We start from the raw sequence: 20,613 nt of genomic DNA on the forward strand, positions 1-20,613 counted from the left end.
CTTCTTTATATTGTACTTTCTCAGCTGTCTCATAACTCATCATTCCATGGACATTCCATTTGCTGATTTGGGGGGAAAACTATTGCTCTTTTGAGTGTTTATTTTGTAAATTTCCAGAACTCTCTTCTTATTGCTGATAGTTTTTGGATGATTCTGCTAGGTTTCATGCAAGGAAAGATCATTTTTGTCTCCTTGCCAAGACCTATACCGTGTATTGTCTCCATGGTTTTTTGTTTGGTTTTGCTTGAGCTTCCAGAAAAACATCAAATGATAGTGGTAGCTCATATCCTGGTTTAGCTTCTGACTTTAAAGAGACAACTCCGGTGTTTTATTGTTAAGTATGATGTTGACTGTTGATCTGAGATTCTTTGATCATCCATTCCTTAATTCATTACATATTTATTGGTCCCCAGCCAAGTGCATTGGATTTGGCAATATGTAGGGCACTGAGAGCCTTGGGGAATGCAGTTTTCATGGCGTGGTGCCAGCAGAAGCCAGATTGCAGTGGTTTGCAGAGAGGCATATGATGGAAACCTTCTTTAACATGTGCCAAGGGTTTTCATCAGGAATGGATGCTGAATTCTTTTTTATTTTATTTATTATTTATTTATTTTTATTGAAGTATGGTTGACTTACAATGTTGTATTAATTTCTGCTGTACAGCAAAGTGATTCCTTTATACATATATATACTTGCTTCTTTTATGCTAAATTCTTTTTTAATGCTCTTTCAGCATTTATTAGTTCAATTATTTTTTTCTTATTTGACCTATAGGGATGATCTAACATATTAATATATTTTACATTCATTCATTCAAAAAATATTTGAGTGCTTACTCTAAGCCAGGCATTCTTCTATTATTGTGACATTAAATTTGTGCTTTTTATAAAACACTGTAGGCCTTTGTGATATCTTTAATATCAGTTTATAAATAGTCAGTGGTTTTTACAATGCTAGGATAACTTCTACTTAACCGTGGTGTGTTATTCTTTAAATTTTAATTACTAAAGCAATAGACCTTATTATTAATAATTCAATAGATGCAAAAGCATATAAAGACAGAAAGTTCACATCCACTTTTCTGATATCCCAAGGGATATTCCCTACTGATAGATGTTTCTGGACCTTTTTCTTTTTCAGTTTTAATAAACTTAAAAAAATCATTTGCAAGGATTTTATGTAGGATTTTCGCATCGGTATTCGTGGTCACGGTACAGATGTCACAGTAGGAGAGCCACACCTGGCTCCACATCAGGTTGGCGTCTCCTGCTAAATGACACTTTGTTGCAGTCCTGACCCATCTGTTCTTTCTGGGCGACATGGCATTCCACCCCCACCCTGACTCTGGGCGTGCTGGGAGCCATGCGGAAGTAGCTGAGGTTCATTTGTTCACAGGGTATTTATTGAGCACTTATCCAACTCCACGGAACTTACATTCTAGGCAGGCAGCAAAAGATAAAATAAATAAAATGTACAGTATGTTAGATGGTGATAAGAAGTATGGAGAGAAAGCAGGGAAGGGGGATGGGAAATATTATTGGGAGAGAGGGAACCATAATTATGTGAGGAGGTTGAGGGTCTTGCTGAAAGAGAATTCAGACAGCAATGAGAATGAATGTCTACAGCTACTTACCACAATATCCATGAATCCCCAAAATACCATGTTGAGCAAGAGAAATGAGGCAATGGGAGTTCATTCTGTACAATGCTGCTTATACAGAGCACAAAAACAGGAACCCTGATCTATAATGTCAGAGTCAAGCCAGCAGTCATCATGGAGGTGAAGGAGTGTCTAGAAGGAGACCCAGTGGGAATTCTGGTAATGTTCTGTTTCTTAATCCAGGTGCTCTTAACACTTGTGTGTTCAGTCTCTGAAAATTCATTAGACTGAGCATTTGTAACTGTGTACATTTTCTATATAAAAGTTACACGTTAATAGTTTGCATTATTATTATTTTTTAATTCAAAATTACCTGTCTCGTTGGTAGATGGCACAACCACCAGAGGGACCCTCCCTGAAATCTGCTGCCTTGTCTTTTTTCCTCAATACCTGGCACATTAAAGGGATTCATTACATGCGTGTGTTTGAATGAATAAGTGAGTCAGTAAACAAATGCATCTCTATAATCTCTAACTGGTTTTGTACCTGGCTTCCCTTAAACTAATCACCCTGGAGAAAACTGAAGCAATAGCTGTTTTTATTGTCATTTTTGCATTTTATTATTATTTTTATTTATTTTTTAGGTTTTATTTACTTATTTATTATTTATTTATTTATTGAAGTATAGTTGATTTACAGTGTCATGTTAGTTTCAGGTGTACAGCAAAGTGATTCAGTTATACATACATATATATATATATCTTATTTTTTTTTTCAGATTCTTTTCCCTTATAGGTTATTACAAAATATTAAGTATAGTTCCCTGTGCTATACAGCAGGTCCTTGTTGTTTATCTATTTTATATCTAGTAGTGTGTATATGTTAATCCCAAACTCCTAATTTATCCCTCCCCCCACCTTTCCCCTTGGTAACCCTAAGTTTGTGTTTTATGTCTGTGGGTCTATTTCTGTTTTGTGAATAAGGTCATTTGTATCATATTTTAGATTCCACACATAAGTGATATCATATGATGTTTGTCTTTGTCTGACTTACTTCACTTAGTATGATAATCTCTGGGTCCATCCATGTTGCTGCAAATGGCATTATTTCATTGTTTTTTATGGCTGAGTAATATCCCTTTTATATATGTACCACATCTTCTTTATTCATTCATCTGTTGATGGACATTTAGGTTGTTTCCATGTCTTGGCTATTGTAAATAGTGCTGCAATGAACACTGGGGTGCATATATCTTTTCGAATTGTGGTTTTCTCTGGATACATGCCCAGGAGCGGACATATATTTTTAAAAAATCATTTCTGTCTCCCCTCTGCTTATATGAGAATAATAAATTCATTCAGCAGACATTCAAACACTTTTATGATTTAGAGTCAGGAGATCAAGTAAAATGAAGACAAAAATTTGTCCATTGGATTTGGCAACATTTCGGTTCCTGAAGGTGTTGGTGGAAGCAGTTTCACTCATGTGGCTGCAACAGATACCAGACGGCAGAGGTCTGAGGGGAAATGGGATGTGAGGAACTGGAAACAGTGAATGCTGACATATTTCAAGTACTTTAAAAGTTAGGAGAGAATTATTTGGGGTTGATAGTTGTTTTTTTTTTTTTTAGTGTTTGTGTGAGTGTTTATCATGAAAAATGAGAAAAACTAGAGCATGTTTACATGCTAAAGTGGGAAATCAGTAGACAAGAGTAGTTTCATTCATTTACGTCTTCATTCAATCCGTCAGTCATTCATGCGGTCCACAACTACTTACTAAGTACCTGTTGTATCAGTTCTTGATCGTGGTAAAGAGCAGTGAATAAACTAGACACAACCTCTGCCCTCCTGCAGCTTACAGTCTATTAGGGAAGAGAGACGTTGAAGACGTAGGTGACAGAAAGAATGATGCTGGCATGGGCAGGGGCAGGGGTGGCTGCTGATCAAAGTACAAGGGGAAGAATTAGCATGGGCAAGAGGGATCTTTTCTTACAGTGAGACAGCAGTGATATCCCTTTCTTACAAAGGGATAATACTGAAAGATGGATACAAATGTTGCTAAGAAAAATTATTAAAACAGCAGTGCGGAGCCCTCCTCTTAGGCGGGAGTGTGGAGACATACACTAGATCAGGTGAAACCAGGTAGGGGATGGTAGGCTTAAGCCAAGCTGTTCCCAGAACTTGGATGCTAGGTGAGACCTTAGAGATACCTAATTCAGCAGCTACCCACTTCGGTTCACAAATCAAGCAGTTGTCAAGGGTGAAGACTGCATAGAATTCTGCAGAGTCATATCTGACATGAGGATCAGTAAGCCAGCAGAGAAGGTGAAAACTGCATGAAGTTTCCAGTGAAAAATCTCGAAGGAAGAGGCCATACTGGAGATGAGAAACTTTCTTGGCAAGTTTTCTTGCAGAAAAGCATAGGTGGAGATTTTTGTTTCTTTAGCTGAACATGAGCTGATGTCATTGGTTTGCCTGTAGGGGCTTTGTATCAAAAAATGATTGTTTAACTCTCAGCTTAATGAACCTCACAGGATGGGAGATTTGTAGAGACCGAGACCAACCCAGAAGCCACCAGGTCCCTGTTTCCCATGTCACACTATTCCTCACTATTAAGGTGATGAGTTTTTCTTCCTTATGCTTTCTCTCTCCCTCCCTCTCTCTCTCTTTTTATTCTGAAAGTGGGTAATTAAATCCTCAATAAGTGTAACTCTATTACAGTCCAAATATCAAGCTTGCAGATTACTTATTTTTTAAAAATACTAATAAAAACAAATTTTCACTGTCATTCCCTTGCATTCTGTTAGGCTTTCTTGAGGGGGAAAGAAAGGGATGTAATTAGCATCAAAAAGTTGCATATGTGTGTGTGTCTCATAAGTAAATCTATATCACTGGCTATATTCGGGAGGGAGAAAAAAATTAAAAGCAGAGAATCACTAATATAATGCAACCCCTTCATTTCTCAGGTGTGAACACTGAGGCCCAGAGAGGTGATGTGATTTGCCCAAAGTCATGCAACTAGTGGCAGAGCCAGGCCTAGAAGCCAGGTGTCCTGGCTCCCAAGACATTCCGCTGCCCGAGGAATGGAACAGGTAGTATCACTCACACTGGGGCCCATGGGTCAGTCCGTTCAGCCCAGAGCTGCCTGGGGTTCCAACTAAGGAAACCAGAGGAAGCGTCAGCTCAAAATTCTGACCACTGAATGACTCAGGGATGAAATCAAAACTGGGTAAGAGAAAGAAAGGGAGGTTTGAAACGTAACCCTGATGAGTCCAAGACAGAGGCCAATGGGCCATGCTCCCACGGCAGCGGTTATCTTCTCAAGGCGGATCTAGCTCGCCGTATCATGTCCATCTTCAAATAGCAAGGTGGTGAGTCACCTTCTGGCCATTCTGACACCTGTGCTCTCTCCAATGCAATTTAGTGTTAGGAAAGTCAATGGCCGCTTAAAGAGGACAGTTGGGGAGTCGGGGAAAAAGGGAGTCAGGAAGACCAGTTAGGAGGCTTTTGTAGACACCCAGGAGGGAAATAATAAGGAAAGTCTGGCTGGTGGGTCTGCTGGATCAGTGTGACATCACCTGGGTAATGGCTGGTAAAGCTGGCCTGCAGTGATAGTGGAAAGGTGGACAAAAAATGAAATCCACATCAAAATGAGGAGGAAAAGAGTTCCTGCTTTCATATATTAAGGAATGTTCTTAAGACCAGTATTGATAAAACAAAAACTACCTAAGATGCTATAAACAAAAACTACCTAAGTTTTTGTTTTGCTATAAACAAAAACTACCTAAGATGCTTTATCCTGTGTGTTATATGTTAATATGGGTACTAGTCACTGCTAACGCGTATTAATCCCTCTGAGGAGTCTGAGTCATAGTTTCTTTTTCCTTTATTCAATGGTTATTTATTGAGCACCTACTATGTGCCAGGTTCTATTCTGGGTACTTGGAACACATCAAGTGAGCTAAACAAACAAATACACTTGCCCTCATGGAGCTCAATCAGGGAAAAGTAGCTAAAGAAGCTAGTCTCTTGGGAAAAACAAAGGAGAAGAAAGCTAGGAGGAAAATTGCTAATTGAAATGGTATTAATCAAAGTAAAAGCCAGAAAAAATAGGCTGAGTTTCACTGGGTTCCTCAGAGAAAGGTTTTTTCCTAGGCAGAGAGAACTGAGATAGCAGAATCGTCCCAAAGGCTCAGCCCAGATTAGTGGCTGTGATCTTGAGGCTCCTAACAGGACTGGACACCCAGGGACAAACTGCAACACAGGAGGCACTTGGGGAAGGACTCTCGACCCAGGCCGGGTGACGAGGTTCAGATCTGCAGACAGAACAGAGTGCCCAAAGGAATGGTCAGTTTACATGGGTAGTCGGACTTTAAGAGACCAAGCAATTTTGTCACAGGTGGTTTCAACACAGGGGTGTGGGGAGCAAGCCGTGGGAAGTCTAGGAGCACCTGAGATCCAGGTAAGTCAGGTAGGTGAGCATCAGTCAGTGGGCAGAAAGCAGGGCTGTGGTCACTGAGCTGAGATTCAAAGAACATTTCCAGCCTCTGGGAGGAATAAACCACATTCCAAGCAAGGCATTGAGACAGGGACTCCGTCCAGGAGCAAAGAAGGCAGATGCCATCAGAACCAGGGCATAAGGTAGGGACTTGCTCACAGGAGCCCAGTTATAAGCTGGACCCTTCATCAAACCTGAGATGATAGCCAGAGGGACTGAGCTCCTGAACCTTTAAATCTCTCTCTGGATTAAGACTCCTTCCCATTGATGGGAAGCACAGGACCTGGTCTTTAGAGAAAGCAGGATGAGGGGACAGGAAATGGGCACCACTTCCCTCCTCCCCCCGCCCCATGCAGAAGGAAGGAGGGGGGAGATCATGTCTGTGGCTCCTGTTGTCAGCAGGAATCCCCACTATTGCTTCCTTGGTTGCCATAGTATTGGATGGTTCCAGAGAGTCCTTTTTCCTGAATTAATCCAGGTATTCACTCCAAAACTCAGAGGATGGTTTTCTTAGCAGGACTGCTGATTAGGGCAGGCATGGAGTCCTTATCTGCGTCTTACTTAATCTTTATGTGGTTCTTTCAGCCACCACTTAGCCTCAGCGCCTGCTGCAGTCCGCGTTCCATCCCGTTTCCACCTCCCTGGCTTCTACATTTCTCACTTACTCCCTATGTGGAGGCTTAGCTCAACCTTCACATGGCTTGACACCACCTTTGCCTGATTTGACATCTTCCTCTGGCTACACTTCTGTAGTGGACATTCTGTTTGACTCTTCAACCCACCCCCCATTAGTAACAGCAATACAATTTGATCCACACACTACCACCGATACCACGTCAAGGTTGACTTCCAAACAGTCCTTCTGTCTCTGCACCACTTAGCCCAGAATCAAAGTCCCAGGAGTAAGCATCTGACTGCCCAAGTTCGTGGATCCTTGGATCTGGCTCCTTAGGCTTCCACAGTGTGGGAGCTGAGAGAGGTGGCAGGTGCCTTAAATTGCCCTCCTGTCAGACCTAATCACAGTGGGTAATTCTCCCAGAGGGAGATCTGGTGCTAATCAGAAGGGAAGGATTCTAATCTGTGCTGTCCAATAGAATAATAATGCAAGCCACATATGTACCTTTTTTTTTCGCTGATTTTTTAAAATTAATTCTTATTGGAGTATGGTTGCTTTACACTGCTGTGTTAGCCTCCACTGCACAACAAAATGAATCAGCAATACACATACAGACATCTCTTCCTTTTTGGACTTCCCTCCCATTTAGGTTACCACAGTGCATTAGGTAGAGTTCCCTGTGCTATACAGTACGTTCCCATCAGTTGTCTATTTTATATGTAGTATCAATAATGTATATGTGTCGATCCCAGTCTCCCAATTCCTCCCACCCCGCCCCTTTCCCCCTTGGTATCCATACATTTGTTCTCTATGTCTATGTCTCTATTTCTGCTTTGCAAATAAGATCATCTATACCATTTTTCTAGATTCCACATATATGCGTTATTATACGATATTTGCTTTTCTCTTTCTGACTTATTTAACTCTGTATGACACTCTCTAAGTCCATCCACGTCTCTACAAATGACCCAATTTCATTCCTTTTTATGGCTGAGTAATATTCCATTGTATATATGTGTACCACATCTTTATCCATTCCTCTGTTGATGGACATTTAGGGTGCTTCCACGTCCTGGCTATGGTAAATAGTGCTGCAATGAACATTGTGGTACATGACTCTTTTTGAATTATGGTTTTCTCAGGGTGTATGCCCAGTAGTGGGATGGCTGGGTCGTATGGTAGTTATGTTTTTAGTTTTTTGAGGAACCTCCATACTGTTCTCCATAGTGGCTGTATCAATTTACATTCCCACCAACAGTGCAAGAGGGTTCCCTTTTCTCCACACCCTCTCCAACATTTGTTGTTTGTAGATTTTTTGATGATGACCATTCTGACCGGTGTGAGGTCATACCTCATTGCAGTTTTGATTTACAGTTCTCTAATAATTAGCAATGTTGAGCATCTTTTCACGTGTTTGTTGGCCATCTGTATGTCTTCTTTGGAAAAATGTCTGTTTAGGTCTTCTGCCCATTTTGGGGTTGGGTTGTTTATTTTTCTGATATTGAGCTGTATGTGCTGCTTGTATATTTTGGAGATTAATCCTTTGTCAGTTGCTTCGTTTGCAAATATTTTCTCCCATTCTGAGGGTTGTCTTTTTGTCTTGTTTATGGTTTCCTTTGCCGTGCAAAAGCTTTTAAGTTTAATTAGGTCCACATATGTAACTTAAAATCTTCTAGTGCTACATTAAAAAAGGCAGAAACAGGTGAAATTAAGTTTTATATTTTATTTGACCAATATTTCCAAAATATTGTCATATCAACATGTAATCAATATAAAAAATTATTAGTGAGATATGTTCCATTTTAAAAATTTTATTTTATTGAAGTATAGTTGATTTAGTGTTTGCTGGTATACAGCAAAGTGATTCAGTTATACGTATATATATTCTTTTTCATATTATTTTCCATTATGGTTTATTACAGGATATTGACTATAGCTCCCAGTGCTACACAGTAGGACCTTTATCCTACTGTTTATCCAGATATGTTCCTTTTTGTTATTGTTTTAAGTCTTTGAAATTCAGGGTGTATTTAACTCTCATGGCACAGCTCAGCCAGATGCTACATTTTCATTGGAAATATTTGATCTGTATTTATATTTACAGCTGAAAAAGTAGAATCACATTCCCAAGTTGTTCCAGACCTGCTTAAAAGTTTTCCAATTACTGAATCAAGTACCAAAAAATCACTTGCCTTTAATATTCACCTCCACATTGACAAAACAAATTCATCTTTATTAGAAGAATTGTTTGAAGCAAAAGCATATCAATTTCAAAGCTATGTTTGTCCAAGTTATGTTAATACATTGTTTCTTGCATCAACTCAGTGTTATTCACATGGAATGTAAAGGAGTATTGCACAAATTGAAAAGTAACTTTATCAATACCCACAAAAATGTTTCTTCAAATTTCTTCCAGTTTTTTGGTAGGTTTTGCAGATAATTTACATAGTGCTGGTTATTACCATTTAAAGTATTATGTACACTGATTCATATTAAAATGTGTAAAAATTATTGATTTGCATTATAAAAAAATTTCAGTTTCAGTGTAAATCCTTGTACTTTTCTAGCCTGGTCACAAGTAAGCTTTTTCTCTTTCCTTAGAGCTTCAAATGTATCTCATTCATACACACTATGACATCAGTAAGAAAACATAAATCATGCTGCCATTTTTTTAATCTTTGATTGTTAAATATTTGGTAAGAATTTCTTCTCTTTCAAGTAAATCTTGAATTGGAATTGACAGTACAGTAAATCTTTGTAAAACTCTTCCATGACTCAACCCGTGAACATAGATTAAGAAACAAGATCATCGTATTCATTGCTTTCTTTTCCTTTCCATAAACTGGTGATGATTCACAGCATTTGAATGCATACACTGAGTAATTTTAACAACTGTATCCATAACACTTTCCATAGAGTTTACTTCTGAAAGTGAACACAAATATTTTCAATATATATCATACGGTGGGATGAAGCAATAAGGGAAACATCAGTCTCTTGTTCTGAAATTCCAATAAATCCACATTTTTGACTGAACATAGCTGGAGCACCATCTGGCATGATAGAAACTGTATTTTTTTTCATATCTAACTGAAATTCATCTTTATCAGATGTCAAAGATTCAAAAATTCTAATCTATAGTTTTTTTAGAGCCATGAATTTACAATGTTTCTGTATAAATTTGGAAGACCTTTATATACCCAAAGTATTCATTTGGCAGTGTCTCATGGCATGATTCAGCTAAAATTTGCTATTTTTCAAAATTTGAATTAATTTATCTTTGATAAATTCTTTTATTCTATGGGCATTTGTTTGGTGGCTTAATTGAAGCTTGTTCACTTGTTATGAAATATCTTTTTAGTCTCTTCTTCATAATTTTCTAACAAAATTTTCATAACTGAAAAAATAATTTCTTTTACCATCTTTCCATTAAAAATTGTGTGTGCACACGTATGTGTGTGCAAGAATCATTTTATAACTGGCCAAATTTGCAATCTCTGATTCTGTTAACACCTATTTAAAATTTTGTTGTTCAGCATTTTATTCTGATTTCAGGCAACTAATTTCAATGTTGTGTGTGTGTGTTAAAACATACCGAACATAAAATTTACCATTTTAACCATTTTTAAGTGTACAGTTCTGTGGTACTGAGTACATTCACATTGAGCAACCATCACCACCATCCATCTCCAGAACTTTTAAAACCTTCCACAACTGAAACTCTGTACCCATTAAAGACTAACTCTCCATTTCCCTCTCCCTGCAGCCCTGGGCAAGCACCGTTCTACTTCCTGTCTCTATGAATGTGACTACTCTAGGTACCTCATATAAGGGCAATCATGCAATATCTGTCCTTTTGTGACTGACTTATTTCATTTAGTATATGTAATGTCTTTAAGGTTCATCCATGTAGCAAGTGTTAGAATTTCTTTCTTTTTTAAGGCTGAATAATATTCCACTTAAGTACATACCACACTTTGTATATCCATTCATCCATTGGTGGACAAATGAGTTACTTCCAGCTTTTGGCTACTGTGAATAATACCGCTACAAACATGAGTGTACCAATACCTGTCCCTGCTTCTGCTTCTTTTGGATATATACCAAGATGTGGAATTGTTAGATCATACAGTATTTCTTATGTTAGTTTTTTGAGGAATTACCATACCATTTTCCACGGCAACGCACAGGGTTCCAGTTTGTCCACATTCTCACCAAAGCTTGTTATTTTCTGGATTTGTTTTTTGTTTGTTTGTTTGTTTTTTCAGTAATAGCCATCCTAATGGATGCGAAAAGGTATCTCATTTTGGTTTTGATTTGCATTTTCTTAATGACTGCTGATATTGGGCATTTTTTCATGTGCTTCACCAATTCTTTTTTGAATGTTGAGAGAAAACTTATCAAATTCAACTGTATATTTGCTGGAAATGCCTCAATATTTTCCACTTTATTATTTTTTTAAATGTTTGTTTCACCATAACACAGCGTTTTCATCTTGCTCTGCCACAGCAAATTACAATTGAAATTCATTGTGAAATTCGTGGCATTATCTTCTTCCAGTCCCTTTTTTTTTTTTTTTTTTACTATTTTGGTCACTAGCTTCTGCAACTCCATTTGATTCTGCATCATTTGTACGCCTTCATTTTATACCTTTAAAATGGATTCCTACGTAAAAAAGTAACTGAATTATAATTAAAATAATACATATTTTGATTTAATTACTAACTGCAATTTAAAAGGTATCATGCAACTCATACTGTCTGCATAAAATATTCCAGTAAACACATTACAGTGATTTACATCAGTGCACAGAAAAAAATCATTCAAACTGAATCAGTCCATATACACCAATTAAATAGGTGTTGTGTTTATATATCATCCTAGGAACGTGCACAAGTGGCCTACCTATACCAATGCATATGTGCCCTACATTATAACAATAATATTTTATGCAATGCAATTATTTGTTTGTCCTACCAAAATTCAATATAACAAAAAAAAACTTATTCTGATTCAGTTTCAAAATTTTAAAAATTAAGTAAAGCTAAAAATTTAGTTCTATTTCAAGTGCTCAGTGGCTATATGTGGCTAGTGGCTGCTGTATTGGATAGCACAGCTCTAGAAATACAAAACGACAACAGTAAATTGAGCAATTCCACTGCTTAGTTTCTTCCCTAAAGTTCTGTATATGGACACAGGAAGGCATATAGAAGGAAGTTCCTTGCAACATTGTAAACATTGTTTACAGTGGCCCCCAAACAGAACAATCTCATATCCGTCAATTGGGTTATGGCCAAAAGAATTGTGGTGTATCCATTGTAAGGAATTTTATGTAGCAATTTAAAATAGATCTATGGTTAGATCTCTAAAACATATCACTATGTGGGGAAGGGGAAAAAGCAAGCTGTACAATGTGATGTCATTAAAAAAATACCACATTTTAAAATTGATTAGATAGATAGATGGATAGATGAGAGAAAGAGAGAGAAAGAGAGAGAGATAAAGATAGATTCACACCAGAGTGGTTACTTCTGTGCCTCTGTAGAGGGAGAGAGGAAACTTAGACTAACTTGGATTTAATAAGAAGAATGCATTCGTGTCTTACTCATGTAACTAAAATAATTTGGAAAAAAAGATCTTAAGAAAAGGAAAGCCTTGATTGAAGTGGAAAGATGAACAAAGACACCAATTAAATAGAATTAACTGCAATAGAGATTATATGGTGTCTAAATAAGTATAATCACATGATTATAATATTTAATGAATATGTCAAAAGTAATTCTTCAAAAAGAAGATATACATATAGCACAGGGAACTCTACTTCACTTTGCTGTACAGTAGAAACTAACACAACATTTTAAAACAACTATACCCCAATAAAAAAAAAAAAAAAGAAGATGTACAAATTATATAGTGGCCCTTCTGTAAACTGAAAATGGGAAATGCCAAACAGTGATCAAAACTAATTTATGAGGCTCGCCTCTACCAGCGTTTTGGAGAACACCCATCACCATCTGCTATTGCATTAAAAGCCTCCAGTCTAAGGTCCCAACTGGCATCCAACCCCCTGACCTCAACGTTTTCCAACACATCAATTGTTTTTGTAGTTCCTACTTTCATATCTACTGTTCTTTTTCTTCTGCTTCCTTTGTTTCTTAAATATAGATGTTGATTCAGTGGCAATTAGGATCCAAACAAGTGGTGATGAGATCAAACGACATAACCTTTCTCAGGAAAGAGAGGGGAAAATATCTAAGTGTTTGGGATCCTCAATTTGCCCTTCTGTACCTAGAGAAACCCAATTTCAAATTAATAAACGCCCCAGTGCTAGTTTTTTGCCTTCCCATAGATCAAGTTTACCCCAGGGCCTACAGGACATGGATTGATTAATTTCATCCTGATCCCAAATTCCCCTCAGCCTACCTGACATTGATTGAGTAAACAGATTAGTCAAGACAATTAAATCAGCAGAGCAGTTCGGGAATCTTCTTGAACTTTGTGTAAAAGTGTCCTGAAATTGGAGCTTCTTGGGAGCATTCGCTTCAAACCATTTCCTAAATTGAAATTGCATTCCACTTCCCTAAGATCACAGCCTTTCACTAAGACAGGATTATGGAAACTCTGAACTACCCAAGCAGAGGATGTGTGTCTGGGAATAAAACAAATGAACAAATCTATAAAAAGTAGAACAGTAACACCAACAAAGGCAGAATGATTCATATTGCAAATGACAAGAGGAAAAAATAAACAAGGGAGCATTAACTTCAGAAAGTATAAAGTAAGATGACAATGATAAGACCTAACAGAACAGTAATGGAAAGACTTAACCAATCCCATTAAAAAACAAAGCCCTTTTAGATGAGATTTTAAAAATCTAGCTATATCATGTTTCCAGGAGACAAACCTATGGAAAGTGAATCAAAAGTGTTAAGCAAAAAAAAAGGGGGAGGAGGGTGATCTAAAATACATCAGAAATATAAAAGTAAAAGAAACAGAACAGTAATATTAATTTTAGAGGAAAGAGGACAAAAAAGCATTTTGGACAGAGTATTATTTTATGGCAGAAGGTACAATCCTCCTAAAGGATAATAATATTTGTGAACATCTATGAGATGAAAAACAAAGCACTGCAGAAAAAAAATGATAGGAACTGTCAAAGAAAGTGAGATTCTACTTTGTGGTTTTAAATAGTTTCCACTATAATCGCCATTTATTTCTATAATATGACTTCGGTAAGGAGAAAAGTCTTAACAAGAGCTTTTCCTTAACTCCAAGAGAATATACAGAGTTTATATGCTGGCTGGGTTAATTATAATTGCATCAGTAAGAAAAATTAACCTCCCATGATAAATGTAGCTTAGAACATTGAGGAAACAAGCAAAATTCTCTACAACAAACACTCTAGCAAATGCCATTTCCTGTATCAAATATTTAATTTTTTAAGATTTTAGATTAACGGTCCTAGGAGTATTAAAATAATTTCTGACTTTAAGAAAGTTCCTTGCCTTTTATAGTTATCAGACTTAGACCAAAACTTAATTTTATGGTGACAGAAATTCATAAAAGTACATATTTAACTTAATTTTATCACTAGATTGTAAATATGTTTTTAACATGTTTTTTAAAACTCTATTTAAGTAAAAGCCAGTGTTTTGCATTCTCAAAAGAACTGGAGTCAACAGTTTTTTTTATCTTAGAGCTTTCATTAAGTGCCTTTGAATTTATTACCTCAAATTTAAAGCAAGGCTGAGGCAAAGAATGTGGGGATTAAAAATAATTATTTCGGGGCTTCCCTGGTGGCGCAGTGGTTAGGAATCCACCTGCTAATGCAGGGGACACGGGTTCGAGCCCTGGTTCAGGAAGATCCCACATGCTGCAGAGCAGCTAGGCCCGTGTGCCACAACTACTGAGCCTGTGCTCTAGAGCCCGCACACCTAGAGCCGGTGCTCCAAGACGAGAGAGGCCACCACAATGAGAGGCCCGCGCACGGCAATGAAGAGTAGCTCCTGCTCACCGAAACTAAAAAGAAAGCCCACACACAGCAACGAAGACCCAACGCAGCCAAAAATAAATTAATTAAAAAAAAAATGTATTTCCAATAAAATTTTTAAAAAAATAACTATTTCTATGGAATTATAAGAAATATTAACAAAAATAAAATTAAGCAAGAGATTAACAAGCTATTCTCATTCTGAAAGAACAAAATACAAGAAAATCAGGATTTGAATAAAAAATGATAACACGTCAGGTCAAATGAAAACTTAAATAAATTCCAAAGGCAGAAATTGTACAAGTCAAATTACATATTTGATAAAAACAAACTATAAATGAATAATGTCAGATTACTGAAAAAATCAAAATACTTAGAATTTTTTAAAATCCCCTAAAAAATTACTTTGGGGAAAAGAGGAAATTAAAACTTTAGTTTCTGTTTGTGTACAAAATAACACAAAAAGAACACTACCTTTCAAAACTGAGGAGAGAGAGGCAACCTAGTAATCAGAGGCAAAATCATAATTTTAAATGCTTTTATTAAGAAAGCATAAAAAGTAATGAAATAAATTTCTGATAAAAAGATGTTATGGGAAAGAACTAAATGAACTAAAATAGGAGGTAGATAGAATCAGTCATGACAAAGTCAGCCACTACTATGTTAAACAATAGAGAAAAACAAATGTTAAATAAATCCATGAACCAGATCTTCGATAAGATCAATAAAATAAAACTCTAGAGAGATTTACAAAGAAAAAGAGAGTGCATATTTCAAAAATTGGAAATAAAAAAGGAGGTTTAGCCAGATATACAGTAGAGATTTAGAAAGACGTAAGAGAATATTTTGTTGTCTATGCTAATAACATTAAAATTTTTATATTATGGCGAGTTTTTAAAAAAACAAAATGTATGGGGAACAATGATTATTAAGAGATTTTTTGGGAGTTCCCTGGTGGCCTAGTGGTTAGATTTCTGGACTTTCACTGTCACGGCCTGGTTCAATCCCTGGTCTGGGAACTGAGAGCCCACAGGCCATGCGGCCAAAAAAAAAAAGATTTCTTAACACTTAGCATTACCTACATTCCTGAAATATGTTAGGTTTTGTTTAGTAATATCTTATTTGAGATGTAATATTTATAAATGATCTTGGTATATGGTTTTTGTGACATGATTTTCATGTTTTGATGTGGCTTTCACAGGAAATATGAACGTCTTTTACTTCTGTGTGCTCTGATACAATTTACATAGAAGCAGAGTTGTCTATTTCTTGGCTATTTAGAAGAATTCCTCTAAGAAACTCTGAGTCTGGTGGGTTTTTGGTAGGGAGCTGGTTGATAACATTCTCAGTTTTGTTCCTGCTTACTGTTTTAAGATTTCTAGCATTGTATTTATTTTGGTACAGTTATTTATATTTTCCTGGAAAGTCATCTATTTCAGATTTTCAAATTTAATTGCACAAAGTTTTGCTAGATACTAAATCTTTTCATTTCCTCTGTATTATGTTGTTTCCTTCTTACTTTCAATGTGTTTTTGGTGCTTTTTCTGTTTTGTTTTTGTTTTTTCTAATTAGTTCACTCTGTAGTTTATCTATTTCACTTTAACCCACCCCATCCCAAAGAGTTAGTTCTTGGATTAACCAGTTGTACTTTTAAAATTTGTTTTGTCTTCTAGTTGATTCATTTCTTTATGATTTTCTTCCTTCTAATTTCCTAGAATAGTTTGTTGTTTTTCTTCTTCTTTGAATACTACATTCGTTTTCTTTGCCTTCTTTACTAATATATTTGTTTAAGGCTCTGTATTGTCCTCTTAACAATGCATATTTGCCATATGACACAGGTTTTGATATGTATCGACTTTATTTCATTATTTGAGATATTTTTTAAACATAAATTTATTTATTTATTTATTTATTTATTTATTTATTTATTTATTTATTTATGGCTGCATTGGGTCTTCATTGCTGCGCACAGGCTTTCTCTAGTTGCGGCGAGCGGGGGCTACTCTTCCTTGTGGTGCACAGGCTTCTCATCGCGATGGCTTCTCCTGTTGAGGAGCATGGACTCTAGGCACACAAGCTTCAGTAGTTGTGGCTCACAGGCTCTAGAGCACAGGCTCAGTAGTTGTGGCTCACAGGCTTAGTTGCTCCAGGGCATGGGGGATCTTCCCAGACCAGGGCTTGAACCCGTGTCCCCTGCATTTGCAGGTGGATTCTTAACCACTGCGCCACCAGGGAAGCCCCATTATTTGAGATATTAAGAAATTTTGGTTTAAAAATTTTCTTTGATCTCTCTCTCTCTTCCCACACTTCTCCCCCACCCAGGTAGGTGGTAGGTTTTTCCCTCCTAATTTTGTGGTTAATTTCTAGTTTTCTTGTGTTATTTGAAAATGGTCTGTAATACTTCTACTTTTTGAATTTTGTTAAGATTTTCTTTGTGGCTTGATACGCAGTCCATTGCTGTAAAAATTCCACAGGACTATGAAAAGATGTATCCTCTATTATCAGTGTACAGCATTTGATACAAAACTACAAAGTCAACCTAATTAAATGTACGCTGAGGTTCTCTAAATCTTCATTTTTAATTTCCTTCTCTATTGTGGACTGGGAGAGGTGAGCTACATAAGTCTGTTAGTCCTTGGTGTCTGTTTGTAGTTGATGCTCTGATCATTTTGATACTGTCTTCAATTGTGTCCTCATATCATTGAAGTTTTAGCCTAATTGTGGCGTGTACACACCCTTTGTCATTATCAAATGCCCCTGTTGGTCTCAACTACCTCGTGTAATTCTAGATTCAACTTTGTCTGATATTAATATCATGAACCCAGCTTCCTTTTTGTCATCTTTACCTGGTATGTCTTTGTTCATACCTTTCAACCTTCCTGAGATATTTTGTTTGACATATTCTTTTGTTTTCAGCCAAAAGTTGTGTTTTGCTTTTTTGATCCAAGAAGTCTTTGTCTTTAAATTGCTTTTATAAAACTCCACATACGTTTATGGAAATAACAGATATGATTTGTTTTCATTCTCTCATCTTTTCTGTTTTTAATATTTTCTTTGTTTTCTACTATTTTGATACGAGGATTATGTTTGTTTTGCTTCCCCTTACTTTGTTTCTGGTAATTTTTAGCTTTATAATTTTAGGTTGCCTTTATACTTTTAGGTAATATTTTAAACCTCCATTTCCTGATTTGTCAACTTTAGTAAATGTCTATTGAGTTCCCCAAATAAAGGAAAATGGGTGAGCTTGCTGGGGTTCTGTTTTGTCAGTTTTTGCATTGGGATAGGGTGGGGCAGGCAGCAAAGGGAAACAGAGCTAGGCTGAGCCAATGAGCCACAGTGGCTGCTGAAGGCTGGTTCCCGTTTTCTGCAGTTGTGTTAAATGCCCCATCACAGGGCTCACTCCACCTCTGTTATCCCCTCACCCAACTTTCCCAAAGGTTCCTCCCACTCCCCTCTGAGCCAGAAGGCGGGGGAGAGGGGGGACAGGCACCAGGTACTTCCGCCTGCCACACACACCATCGGGAGACTTATCTGATGTACTGATATTTTCTTTACTGTCTCCTCTTCCGTCCAGTCCTTTTATGGCAGTGAGTAGGTAGAGCGAGGTGGTCGAGACCAGTCTCTGTCTCCTTTCCTGCTTTCCTGCCACCTAGGATATACCATGCCAGACACTACCTGTTTTTCAGCTCTCTGGAAGGACACCAAGATGGAAGCAAGGAGCTTCTCCTCCCGTAGGTGTGGGAGACTTTCCCCCCGGCTGCTGGCTTATCCCCTCAGTTGTCTTCTCTCCAAATGGGGGGATATTACTAGGATTTTTCAGGATTTTCACCTTTACCTTCTACCCCTTCCTCACCCCTCTTCACAATTCCTGGGGTACAGGGCAGAAGCTGCCTGTTAATTGCATGAAGCTTCTGTATTTTTTTCCATTGACGTTTTAGAGCCAAAACCTGAGGTCATACATCTTCCTCTCTTCCTCTAAATGATCCTGGTGGTTTTTTAAATCTAGATTTTGTTAATTTTTGTCCATTTCATTATGTTGGGATAGGAAAAGTCTATCTCTTTGCTTCTCTTCACCTTTATATTCCAGAAGCTTCCCTTATTCTTTGCAGCATAATATTCTGTAGTATAAGTGTCCTGTAATTTAGCTAACTATCCTCTTATTGGTAGAGCAATTTGTTAATAAATGGAGCAAATAATTAATGCACAATGTGATAAGGAAGCAGGGAAACAATCATGTTTGCATAGAACTGGTGAATTTTTTTTTTTTTTAATTTTATTTATTATTTTTGGCTGTGTTGGGTCTTCGTTTCTGTGCGAGGGCTCCCTCTAGTTGCGGCAAGTGGGGGCCACTCTTAATCGCGGTGCGCGGCCTCTCACTATCGCGGCCTCTCTTGTTGCGGAGCACAGGCTCCAGACGCGCAGGCTCAGTAGTTGTGGCTCACGGGCCCAGCTGCTCCGCGGCATGTGGGATCCTCCCAGACCAGGGCTTGAACCCGTGTCCCCTGCATTGGCAGGCAGATTCTCAACCACTGCGCCACCAGGGAAGCCCAGAACTGGTGAATTTTTAATTGATATAGTCCTCAAAGAAAATACTCTATCAAAGATCTTAAAAACATTTGTACTCTTTAATTCAGAAATACCATGTATAAAAATTTATCTTAAGATAATAATTATAGAAGAGCCTGATGGTTACTATGCAAGAATCTTTATTGGTGCCTTATATGGAAGAGCAAAAATGTTGGAAACAACCCAAGTATCTAACAATAGAGAATTGGTGGAAAAAATCATGGTACATCCATACGGTGGAATCTACACAGTCATTAGCTGTTGGGAGGAAGTGATGAAGAGACCTTCACCTTATCTGCAGAGAGATACACTGCCAATTGTGTTTCTCATTCTACTTTCACTGGCCTTATGGTGAGTGGAAATGATTTCTAGATTCTAGCAGAAAAGTAACTCCCAGCCCTGGTTCTGGTAATGGTAGGACAGTTCTGTGTGTGTGTGCGCATGTGTGCAGGCACACACACATACATGCTTACAAAGTAATATCTGCAAAAGTATGTAATAAGCTAGAGAAAATTGTTTTTACCAGCCTCATTTCCATGGAGAGCACTGAATTTATTTGAAAGAAATTTATTGATAAACTACTTAGAAGAAAACATGAGACCCCAAATAATCTGCATATGGTCAGAATTGCCTTACAAGAGAAAATAGAGGACTCTTTAGTTTATTCCAGAAGAAGTGAAAAGAGAGAATAGGGAGTGGGAAGATGTGTCAGGGGTCCCCAAGATCACCTCGGGTTTGAAGATTTGCTGGGAGGGCTCACAGAACTCAGAAAAGCTGTTATGTTCACAGTTAAAGTGTATTACAGTGAAAGGATACAGATTAAAATCAGCAAAGGAGAAAGGTACACAGGGCAGGCTCCAGGCACTGGCTTTCAGTTGTACCCTCTCAGTGGAATCATAGAGATACTGCTTAATTCTCCCAACACAACCAAGGAAGCTTACCTAAAGCTTTGATATCCATGGTTTTTGTTGGGGGTCAGTCATGTAGACATAGAGTGACTGTGTCACTGACCTTAGTTACTCAGTCTCCATCCTCTCCGGAAGTAGAACTAATACAGCATGGCCCAAAGCCCTCACCATAAATCACACGTTAGCATAAACCATCTGGCATGGCCCAAGATCCCAGGTATACGAAGACACTCTTATCAGGCAGGATATTCCAAGGGCTTAGAGGTCATCTCCCAGAAGCAGATCAGAGGCCGGTCCTTTTCTTTGATATGTACATGGTTTGACCATCCCAAGCCTGCTGAATTAACCCCAGAGTGCACAGAAGAGAAGGGTGAATAAACGTAGGGAGATATCAGAAGAGTCTCCTGAAAAGAGTGTCCTGCCAGTAATCCCCAAA

The 20,613-nt window shown here is 37.6% G+C and overlaps 2 long non-coding RNA genes across 2 annotated transcripts in view; both read right to left on the reverse strand.

The window, feature by feature from the left end:
• LOC309645687 overlaps nt 1-20,613 on the reverse strand; it is a 702,435-nt gene that overhangs the window by 120,350 nt on the left and 561,472 nt on the right. The gene's annotated exons all lie outside the window — the stretch shown is intronic.
• The window catches only part of LOC309645693, a 106,255-nt gene that overhangs the window by 58,051 nt on the left and 27,591 nt on the right, over nt 1-20,613 (reverse strand). The gene's annotated exons all lie outside the window — the stretch shown is intronic.

This window comes from Balaenoptera physalus (genome assembly GCF_965194825.1).
Source record: "Balaenoptera physalus genome assembly, chromosome: 16".
Classification (NCBI taxonomy): Eukaryota; Metazoa; Chordata; class Mammalia; order Artiodactyla; family Balaenopteridae; genus Balaenoptera; species Balaenoptera physalus.